The following is an 11319-nucleotide window of genomic DNA, read 5'->3' as shown; positions in this document are numbered from 1 at the left end:
ATTCCCCTCCCCTATGACTGTTCCTGAGGGGGATTACCTCCCAATGTATATGTTCATAGGGTATCAAGTCTCTTCTTGGTAACCTGCTGTCCTTCCTCGGAGTGCCACCAGGTCTCCCCCTACAGGGGACATGGTCAAAGGTGAGGTACCAGAGTATGTGAGAAAGTCATATCCCACTCTCCACTCTACTGTGGAGAGTGTTCTGTCCATTGTGTAGATCTGGGTAAGGGTTTAAGTTTTACCGCCTGCATTGTCCTTGGCTGGTGCCTTAGTTTGAGCGGGATCCCTGTGCCCAAATCTGCCTATCATAATGTTCTACTTGTAGGCTTCTAGGACCCTCTGGATCCTTCTACTTTGCCATTCTCCCATGCTTCTCTCATCTAGAGTCCCACTAGAATGTCCTCCCCTCTGTCTCAGTTTCCTGGTAAGTGAAGGCTTTCGTAGGACATGCCCCTTGGGCTAATATGCAGATATAAGTGAGTATATACCATTTGAGTCTTTCTGCTTCTGGGTTAACTCACTCATTATGATCATTTCTAGCTCAATCCATTTATCCACAAATTTCGGGAATTCCTTGTTTTTAATAGCTGAATAGTATTCTATAGTGTATATGTACCACAGTTTCTTTATCCATTCTTCTATTGAGGGACACTTAGGCTGTTTCCATGTTCTGGCTATTATGAATAAGGCACAGCCAGTGTCCATGTTCCCCAAATGGTCAGTTCAGATATCTGCCTTCAGTGTCTTCTCCACATTTTTCTAACTCATATCTCTCATTCCTCCAACAGCCTATATGAGCCATACAGGTAAATATCCATAGTGATGGAGGAAAAAGATGGGTGTCCTTGTTTTCTTCTCTGTTGCTGGAAATAACATTATGACCCAAAGCATTTGTGGTAGGGATGGAGTATTTCAGCTTGCAGGTTGTTGTCCTCCATCAAAGAAGCTAAGGTGGCATCCTGAGGTGTAAACCTGGAGGGGTCTTGCCTACTAGCCTGTTCACCTTGCATCAATGCTCAGCTGCTTCTTCGTCCCCCTCCTCCCACTGCTTTTTGGCTCTTTTGGAACAGAGTCTCTTTATGCACACTTGTTGTTTGGAACTTGCTCTGTAGACCAGACTGGCATTGCACCTGGAGCGTACAATAAGATCCTGAGAAGTTACATAAAAATTAATAGTAAAATGATAATCATTAAATAATAGGTTATTTTACTGTAGCAACAAGATATATAGGGTTTAGAAACCTTTTTGGTTACCATAGGTCATATCATTATAGAATACAAGTTTGTAAAGAAAATTTATCAGTGGTACTAGTATATTTAATTTACAAGTTATAGATAACTTTAAGGTTATTAATACCTTATATTGACTGTAATGTAATTAATAAAAATGAGTCCTGTTACATCTGTTTAAGAATGAAGTCCTAGAGTATAAGCATAACTTTTAAAACTTAAAACCAGACTTTTACAGTGCTTTGAACTAGGATTGGATCACATAATATCTATGTTACCAATGTACATGCACTCATATATTAGAAACAAGAGTTTGAACTTAAATTTTAGATATTATAATTAATAATCAATTCATTAATATTTAGATAAAAGTTCACAGATATATGCTGGAGATGCAGTTTTAATACCTTTAAAGTCAATAAGAAACAGATATGTAGTAAAACTGACAAAATGTTTCTTTAATTTTATAGCATAATTTAAAAGGGTGTTATACCTAAATGTTTAATGTATAAAGGCAGAACCATTGAAAGCTAATAGAGAAACTAGGAGTATGTGAGGTTGGCGTCCTACCCAGGATGTTTTTGTGCACAAGCCCCTGTTGAAAGTGCTCAGCCTCTATAGTGAAAGTTGTTCAGAGCCCATCACCAAGGAGTCCAAGGAGTGAGAAGGACTGAAAAAGACCTTACCAGTGGCTTTATCTGGTCACTGCTTACCATGTAGTTCCTGGAAAGACCCATCATATTAGCTCTCATTTTTTAGCCACCTAATTTTTTCTGTTGTGGGTAGTGACCTTGCAGTTACCATGTTTGAAGGATTTGGGCTGGCTGGAGTTTAGAGCACATCATTAGGAGTTCATGCAGCCCTAGGATTCCTGCCAGTTTGATCCAGGCAGCCTGGCTCTAAGGAAAGAGGTAGTCTATCAGTTTTTGTTGTTTCATTTTTTGAGAATCGTTGAAATGAGTTAGAGCTAATGGCCAGCTGATGAAACTTTGTTCTTTTTTTCCAGCAGAATATAATATATAAAACAACATTCAAACACCAGACAAAGACAAGAGTAGAAAGTGACAAGTTTGTCTTTTTTTTACAATGAAGGCCAAGTTATGTGCCCTAGTCAGTCCATCCCGTGGTCTAAGACAACAGTCAAGGGGGTTGATTCTTTCTGACTCATAGTGAGAAAGTCCACACAAACACACACACACACACACACACACACACACACACACACACACACACACGGAAACAGAAAATGGCACCAAAAGCCACAATAGTCTGGACTACTCCAAAACCAGCACAAAGTGAGTGGTCGGACCCTGTGATCAGGCAGGCCATGAGCGCTCCCCACGTGTAGGGGTACTGACTCCCCCTCCTGGAGGTCAAGAACGTCTTGCAGCCTCCCTGTCAGGAGGTACACTATTTCCTCACAGAGGAAAAGAGTAATATTGACATTGTGACTAATCCAAATTTTCCAGGAGCTCCAAAGTGAAACTAACGAACGTGGAGGGACAGAGAAACAAAGAAGACAGACAAAGAAGAGTGGCGGCCACCTTACGTAGTTCCTTGACTAGAGTCCGTGTCTTAGAGGGGACTCTTTAGGCAGACGAGATTTACAGACTTTGGCCTTAATGGGGATCCTGAAGGGAGGACTGGGTAGGTCAGCTTTTACATTTCCCCAGACTTTTTCTAAGTTCTTCCTGAAGAAAAATTTCACCTTCATCTAATACATTTTTAACATCCTCATGTAAGTATCTAACACACTAGATATAATCAATCAAACTTAATCATGTAAAGCATCACCCACTCTTTTTCATCTTTTAAAAAAGTCTGTGTTTCCTTCCCGTGGGAACCAGGGACAAATGTCTTTAAGTCCACATACGAATTTCTCATGTACACTAATTTCCTGTCCCATAATAATCGCCATCTGCTTACCTCGGATCTTGTCTTACGGAGTAGGCGCTTCTCCGTGGTGATCTCTGTGCAGGTCTTCACTCACAGAGTGGGCATTTCTTTGTGTCAACCTCTTTGCGGGTCTTCACTCATGGAGTAGACTATCTCCACGGCGACCTCAATGTATGATTCGAGTGCAGTCTTAAGAAGGTGCTTGTTGCATGATCCCCCAAGCCTCAGGCTCCACTTTGGGTGCCAATTCAGCCCTGGCCTGTGGGGTCTTTCAACGCAACCTGAGAGGGGGTGCTGAAATGAAAGTAAAGGACAGGAGACACGAAGAAATGAGGGCAAGTCTGAACTCTGATCAAGCCCCATTCTTTCAAAATTCTTACAGGGTTTGTATAGGCAGTATCTAGGGCAAGGGCAGGGTTGCTGTGGGAACCTAAGGGCCGATGTCCAGCCACCTGTCCTTGTCAGGAAGTACTCCAATATTAGGGATTGAGCTCTGAGGGAACGCAGCTCCAGAAGCAACATAAGCAAGCAACCTCGCAGGATCCGGAGGAGCCCGCTACATGTCAGGCAGCAGTTCCCAGGTCTGGATGGAGTGGCCTGGGCTGACCTCAGCCTGCTACCTGCCAGGCAGAGATATAGAAAATGGAATGTACAGACAAGGTGGAATTGCCCAATGTTTTAGGCCAAGAGCGGCTAAGGGCAGCTTCCCACAGCCCATCACACTGTCCTTTAGTTAATACATGCTCATTACACTGTACTTCAGTTAATGTGTACCCATCACACTGCCCTATAGTTAACGTATGCCCATCACATTGTTCTTCATTTAATGCAAGCCCATCACACTGTCCCATAGCTAATGCATGCCCATCAGAAGGTCGTTCAGTTAATGCATGCCCATCACACTGTCCTTCAGTTAATCCATGCCCATTACAGCATGCTTTGGTTAATGCATGCCCATCACACTGCCCTTTAATTAATATATGCCCATCACACAGTCCTTTAGTCAATGCATGGCTATCATACTGTCCTTTACTTAATGCATGCCCATCACACTGTCCTTCAGGAAATGCATGCCCATCACATTGCCCTTTAGTTAATACATGCCAAACACACTGTCATTTAGTTCATGGATGCCCATCACAGTGTCCTTTAGGTAATGCATGTCCATTACACTTTCCTTAAGTTAATGAATGCCCATCACACTGTCCATCAGTTTATGAATGCTGATCACACTGTTTTTATTAATGTCTGACAATCACACTGGCATTATTCAATGCATTGCCACCACACTTTTCTTCAGTTAATGCATGCCTGTCATACTGTCTGTTAGTTAATGCATGCCTGTCACACTGTCCTTTAATTAATGCATGCCCATCACACTATCCTTTAGTTTGTGCATTCCTAATCACACTGCCCTTTAGTTAACATATGCCCACCACAGTGCCTTTTAGTTACCTCTGCCCCATCACACTGCCCTTTAGTTAATGTATTCCCATCACACTTCCCACCTGGGCCTACTGAGTGCTTAGAAGTTTGCATAGATGTGTTGGGAAAAGCTTTCTCTGGGAAAAAGACAGTTCCGAGTTTACAGAGAGGATCCATCTCCCTGTAGCAAGAAAGGAAAGAAAGAGGCTGCTGTATGTGAGTCTGACTGTGCAGCCACCATCCCTGACCTACTACGTTACCCCAAAACAGACAATAGAAGCAATGAATTGAAGTCAGGAGAGTCCATTATAAAGTTGGCTCAGGTAATCTCTCACCTGCAATATGGAACATTCCAGAAGGACCAGTACACTCACCCTAGAGTGCTACTTTAGGAGGTGTGTGTTTGCAAAACCCATAGGTTAGAAACAATGAAATGCATTTTTCATTTGAATGGAGATTAATCTAAAAATATCGCAGCATTGAAAATATTGCCTCCAGAACACTCTTTATGATGAGAATGATAGTCAGGCAGCTCATGGATGGAAAAATTCCAATCTTGTTTTTAAAAAATTGATTTATTCATGTTACACCTCAATTATTTCTCAATGGTTATCCCATCTCTTCTATCCTCCCATTCCTCCCTCACTCCCATTTCCCCCTTACTGCCCTCCCCTATGACTGTGACTGAAGGGGACTTCGTTCCCCTGTATATGCTCATAGGGAATCAAGTCTTTTCTTGGTAGCCTGCTATCCTTCCTCTGAGTGCCACCAATCTTGTAAACAGAAAAATGAGAAGTAAGTTTCTATGTAAATGGCAAAATTAATACTATTTAAACAGCCTATGGAAGTTGTGCATAGTGGCACATACCTTTACTCCCAGCATTTCTGAGGCAGATTCAAGAGGATCTCTGTGAGTTTGAGGCCATCCAGGTCTACAGAGTGAGTCCAGGACAGGCAAGGCTACACAGAGAAACCCTGTCATGAAAAAGAAAACAGGGCAAACCAGATAACATCCTGTTTTTTCCATATTAGGGAAAAGATTAGAAAAAAGACTCTATGGCATCTTCAATGTGATTCTAAGGGTCAGAGGACAGGAAAGGAGGGGAGGGAAGATCTCCTGTGAACAGTGCAGAAAAAAATCTAACATTTCCTGCTTCTGTGAGTATGTTGACAATTTTGACTTCAGTCCTTTTCTGGCTGACTGTGAGGGCCACTAAACCCTGTCTGCTTATGAACTCTGAACTGTAAACTCCAGCAGGCCCACAAAGAACAGTTGCTTTTCCATATGGTTCACTCTGAAAGTCCTCAGGTTTAAGAGGGACACTGAGACAGATAGACCCTTAAAACATTTGAATTATTTTTATGTTTAGCTTAGGCAATAAATTCTCCTATCTGGGGATCCCTGGGCTCTAACTCAGGTAGTATTCTTGCTTAGAGAAATTACCATTACCCATGAGCCATCATGGCAGCCCCAGACTGCTCATTCAGGCAGCAGATTTACTAGAAGCAATTTAATGCTATAGACAGCATGTGTTAGAGAGTGTTTGGATCCATAAGGCAAAGTGGGGTTTCTTCTTATGGTTTCAGAGAGCAGTGGTTGATCCCATTCAAAGTAGTTAGCACAGAGTACCAGTTTGTAACCAGTCCATCTGTGCAGGGGAAGATTAGCCCATGGTGGTTGGTCACAGAGACACCTTTCATGTCCTCCAGGCTGTATGTGCTACTGAGGTGTGGCTCCATCTCTGAGACCATAACTCCTAACCAAACACTTCCATCCAAAGGCTTTCCCCTTCCCATTATCTCTTCCTCCTCCCTCCCACCTTTTCTTCTATTTCCCCTCTGAAAGGAGAGATCACTTTGTGTGACAGGCTGGCCTCAAACTGACAGTCTGCAAGCTTCAGCATCCTGGGATTAAGGGGCTTGGAGGCCAAGCCAGCTCTCTCATCTGTAGCTAACGCAAACTGATTATGAGGAACATCTTATCCCCATATCTACAAGCCTTCTTTTAGCTCTGGGTCTACTGGTAGGTTCTCTGTGGTTCAGTGGCTGCCAAAGCCAGCACTGAAGAATATCAAAGAGATGCTAGATCAAGGATTGAGGATTGAGAAATAAAAGAATGGAAGTAAGAAACTGAGGCAAGACCTATCCAGAAACATAGGATAAGTTTAGAGAGCTATCAGTCAATATGGTAGGACCCCTTAACTTCATCCATCAGTTCAATTTATACACATCTCAGGGATGGGAAAACAAAGCAGAAGGTCACTCTCAGGAGATAATGCTGACCTTTTCATGGGAAAAACTGTAATCTCAACCTGAAGGCCACAATGTACGTTCTGTGAAAGTCTGAAGACATTTGAGTGTACACTTAGCAGAACATCCTGTTTAATCATGGTGTCAGCAATCCATGTGATTCTGATGCTGAAGTAGAGTGCACAAGAGCAATGCCTATGTATAGAGAGCCTTCACAAAGGTCTCCCAATAAGTGGTTCTCAAGTTTCCTAATGCTGAGAGCCTTTAATACAGTGCATTCGTGGTGGTACTCCCAACCACCAAATTATTTTTATTGCTGCTTCATAATTACAATTTTCTGCTGCTGTGAATAGTAATGTCAACCCCGGATGTGCAGACTATCTGACATGGGACCCTTGTGAAAAGGTCATTCAAATCCCAAAGCAGTCACACCCACAGTTTGAGGACCTAGGATGTAAGCTTTGGTCCTTTTACTGGCTGGCATCTCAAAAAGCCCAGTGAAGCCTTTAGTTGCAGAGGTCCCTCAGCCATTGGTTTTATACCCAGTCCAGCCTCCAGGTACTAGAAATTACTGGAAGGAGACAAGATATGTTTTGTGCCTTTGGAGAGTCTCAGGGACACCTGGAAGAGAATTTCCCCTCCTCCCCCCAGCTGCATGGATGTGCAGAGCCCAGTAGATGGCAGCATAGGAGACATGCCTTGAGGGGCAAAGAAGCTGGGTTGTTTGGGTATTTCCTCTTCTTTCTCCCTTCATCCTCTTTTTGTATTTGTTTGTTTGTTTTTAAGTTACACAACAGGCCAACAACAGATGGACAACTGAACGCTGTGGATGATTGAGAGCTTTTCTCAAGAACAAACCTGTCATCTGTGTTTTACACATTCACACACATGGCATAAATAAGAAACAGCTAATCATTTAAAATATCAATGATACTTTTCCTCTGTGCAGAGAAGAAGGGAAGAAATTTTTTGCAACCATGGCAGCTTCAATCACAATGCAATTCAGCAGTAAAGGTTATTTTGCAAAGCAAAGGGAAGTGTTCTTAGTCACTGTAGCAGCTCCCAAGTTTGAGAGTCAGGAAGGATTGGATGTGCTGGTCCACCTCTGGGAAGCCAACAAGTGTTTGCATGTTAAGTGCTGCCACCTGCACAGAGTAACCTGTCTGCTGAGGTCTGAGAACTGCATCCATCTTTGTCTCTCCAGTTCTTAGAAACTTGGAATTTTTATTCTTTTGGGATGTGGGGAATGAGAAAGAGATCAGAAAAGCACACATCCCTTCTCAGTTAAAGAGGCTCACTACAGAACACATTTTTCTTTGTAAAAGAGTCTCCTGCAAGTGAGCTCTTGTCATAACATGTCGTTATGTGGTCTAATGAGTGAGCCCAGCTCAGCTATGGGTGTTACACAGAGCAACCCTGTCTCAAAATCCTACAACCACCACCTCCACCACCACCATAACAATGAAAAAATAATCTACACAGACAAGTCCAAAGGCCCTGCTGCCACTGTGAGTGTAAATTGTGTCCAGTTGACACAGTGAGGATGATCCTCCCTAACTCCATCTCTGAGACAGGGTTTCTCTGTCACACTGGCTGTCCTGGACTCACTCTGTTGAGTAGGTTGGCCTCAAACTCACTGAGATTGACATGCCTCTGCCACTTGAGTGCTGCAATTAAAAGTTTGACTAACTTTTTGATTTTTAACAGTTATTCCTAGGCTATGTTTTTGACAATAGAAAGAGTAGACAAGTATCCTTATCAACTGTTATTCAGAAGTCAAGGAGGGCATGAAATGTTAAATGCTAGACTTGGCACACAGGAAGGCTCAAATGCTTTATTAACACCACCTTATACACTTACGACCTTAAATATCTAACAGACAAGTATGCATATTTCTGACAGCAAACCCAGGAAAAAAATACATGCTCACAATTGCTAAGATGACTATGCTTTTATTGTACCAAACTATTCAAAGCCTTCTTATTTACCAGTAATTTGCTAAGGTCATGTGAGATAAAAAGCATTGTGATAATTACTTTGCTCCACATAGTCTCAATCTAGTGAATGATCAGTTACTTATGAGCTAACTAGGAGATCATGATGTTACTATGTAGGCCCAACATGTAACAGGCATGTATGTGACATGGCTAAACACAAATAGAAAGATCTTGACTCTGTGCAAGTCGAAGACCTGAGATGCACAGAACCCATGTAAATTCTGGGTGACAAAAGTCCAAATATATATTTCCAGTCTGAATATAGGCAAGCACAGGAGGATTCTGGAGAAATCTGGCTAATCAAGCTGTAGTTCAGTGAGCTCCAGGTTCCTGAGGACATAGTCTCAAAAAATAAGCTGGAGAAAGACTGAGAGTCTTGGATTTTGGCTTTTACATGTGCATATATAGGTGAGTACACCCACATACACATGTGTGCCCTTAAGAACACACACACAAAATATTGTATTTTAATTGTGTTCGTGGACTAAAGTTTTTAGTAATTCTCTTCCCAGAAGTGCTGATGCCAAAGCACCCGTCCTTCCCTGGAGCCTGCTCAGTCTTGGATGGGTTTGAGAGTGAAGTCTCTGATGCTCCATGTCAACGTGCACCTGAGGATAGAGCACACTGCCCAAATATCCTGACAATGGTAATAATAATAATAATAATAATAATAATAATAATAATAATTAATAATAATATAACAATAACAATTATACCAGTAATAATAATAATAATAATAATAATAATAATAATAATAATAATAAGTTGTCTTCTAAAAATTATTTCCATGTATTGTATATGCATTTGTATGCATATATTTTAAATGTGAATGTGAACACACAGATGCCTGTTACTGCATGCATGTGTTGGTCAGAAGTCAACTTTGTCCTCTTCAACCATGAGGCTCCAGGGATCAAACTCTGGTAGGCAGGGGTGTTTAGTAAGATTTTTTACCTCTAAGCTATGTTGCTCAACTGTCAACATCGCTGCATTTCTCCTACATTCTTCCCTCTTTTATTTTTTACTTAGATTGTTTACTTGACATATCAAGTAGTTCAAGATGCATTTTTGGGAGTAAGTTTTGAAAGTGTGTTTGTGTGTGTGACTCATTTTTTTCGTTCCAGATAGAGATCTTCTTATTGTACAAGGTTCAGACTCTAGCAACAGGTGATTTAAAGGGCAGAACAACTTCTTTTTGAAAATGTAAATTAATTGAGTTTAAAAAAATATATTGTATTAATTTACTTATATTACATCTCAATTGTTATTCCATCCCTTGTATCCTCCCATTCCTCCCTCCCACCTTCCCATTTTTTCCTTACTGTCGTCCGCTATGACTGTGAGTAAGGAGGACTCATCCCCCTGTACATTCTCATGGGGTGTCAAGTCTTTTATTGGTAGCCTGCTATACTTCCTCTGAGTGCCACCAGGCCTCTCCATCCAGGGAACATGGTCAAATTTGGGCACCAGAGTTTGTGTGAAAGTCAGACCCCACTCTCCACTCAATTGTGAAGAATGTCCTGTCCATTGGCTAGATCTTTTTAGAAATTTGAAGTGTACTGCACAAATTGTCCTTGGCTGGTGCCATAGTTTGAGTAGGACCCCTTGGCACAGATCTGCCTATCATAATGTTCTTTTTATAGGTTTCTACGACCATCTGGATCCTTCTATTTGCACATTCTTCCATGCTTCTCTCTCCTAGAGTCCCAATAGGATGTCCTCCCCTCTGTCCCACTTTCCTGGTAAGTGAAGACTTTCATGGGACATGCCTCTTGGCCTAGTGTCCAGCTATAAGAGAGTATATACCATTTGACTCTTTCTGCTTCTGGTGATAATTCACTCATTATGATCATTTCTTGTTCAATCCTTATGTCCACAAACTTTGGAAATTCCTTGTTTTTAATAGCTTAGTATTCCATCGTGTAAATGTACCATCATCCATTCTTCTACTGAGGGACACTTAAATTGTTTCCATGATCTGGCTAGTATGAATAAGGCTGCTATGAACATGGTTGAGTAAAATCTATTCAATGGAAAAAGGATAACATCTTCAACAAATGGTGCTGGTCTAACTGGATGTCTACATGTAAAAAAATGCAATTGGACCCATATTTATCACCATGTACAAACCTCAAGTCCAAGTGGATCAAAGACCTCACCATCAAACCAGAGAAACTAAATCAGTTAGAAGAAAAAATGGGGAAGAACCTGGAACACATGGACACAGGAGACAACTTCCTGAACAGAACTCCAGCAGCCTACGCTTTAAGGTCAACACTTAATAAATGGGACCTCATGAGGCTGAGAAGCTTCTGTAAGTCAGGAGACACTGTCAACAGAACACAGCGACACCTTAAAGATTGGGAAAAGATCTTCACCAACTCTACATCTGACAAAGGTGTAATGTCCAAATATATAAGAAATTCAAGAATTTAAGCACCACCAAACCAAATAACCCAGTTGAGAAATGAGCCTCAGAACTCAACAGAGGAATATCAAATGGCTGAGAAACACTTAAAGA

Source organism: Acomys minous (genome assembly GCF_964271855.1).
Source record: "Acomys minous genome assembly, chromosome: 6".
Lineage (NCBI taxonomy): Eukaryota > Metazoa > Chordata > Mammalia > Rodentia > Muridae > Acomys > Acomys minous.
This window is presented reverse-complemented; position numbering follows the sequence as displayed.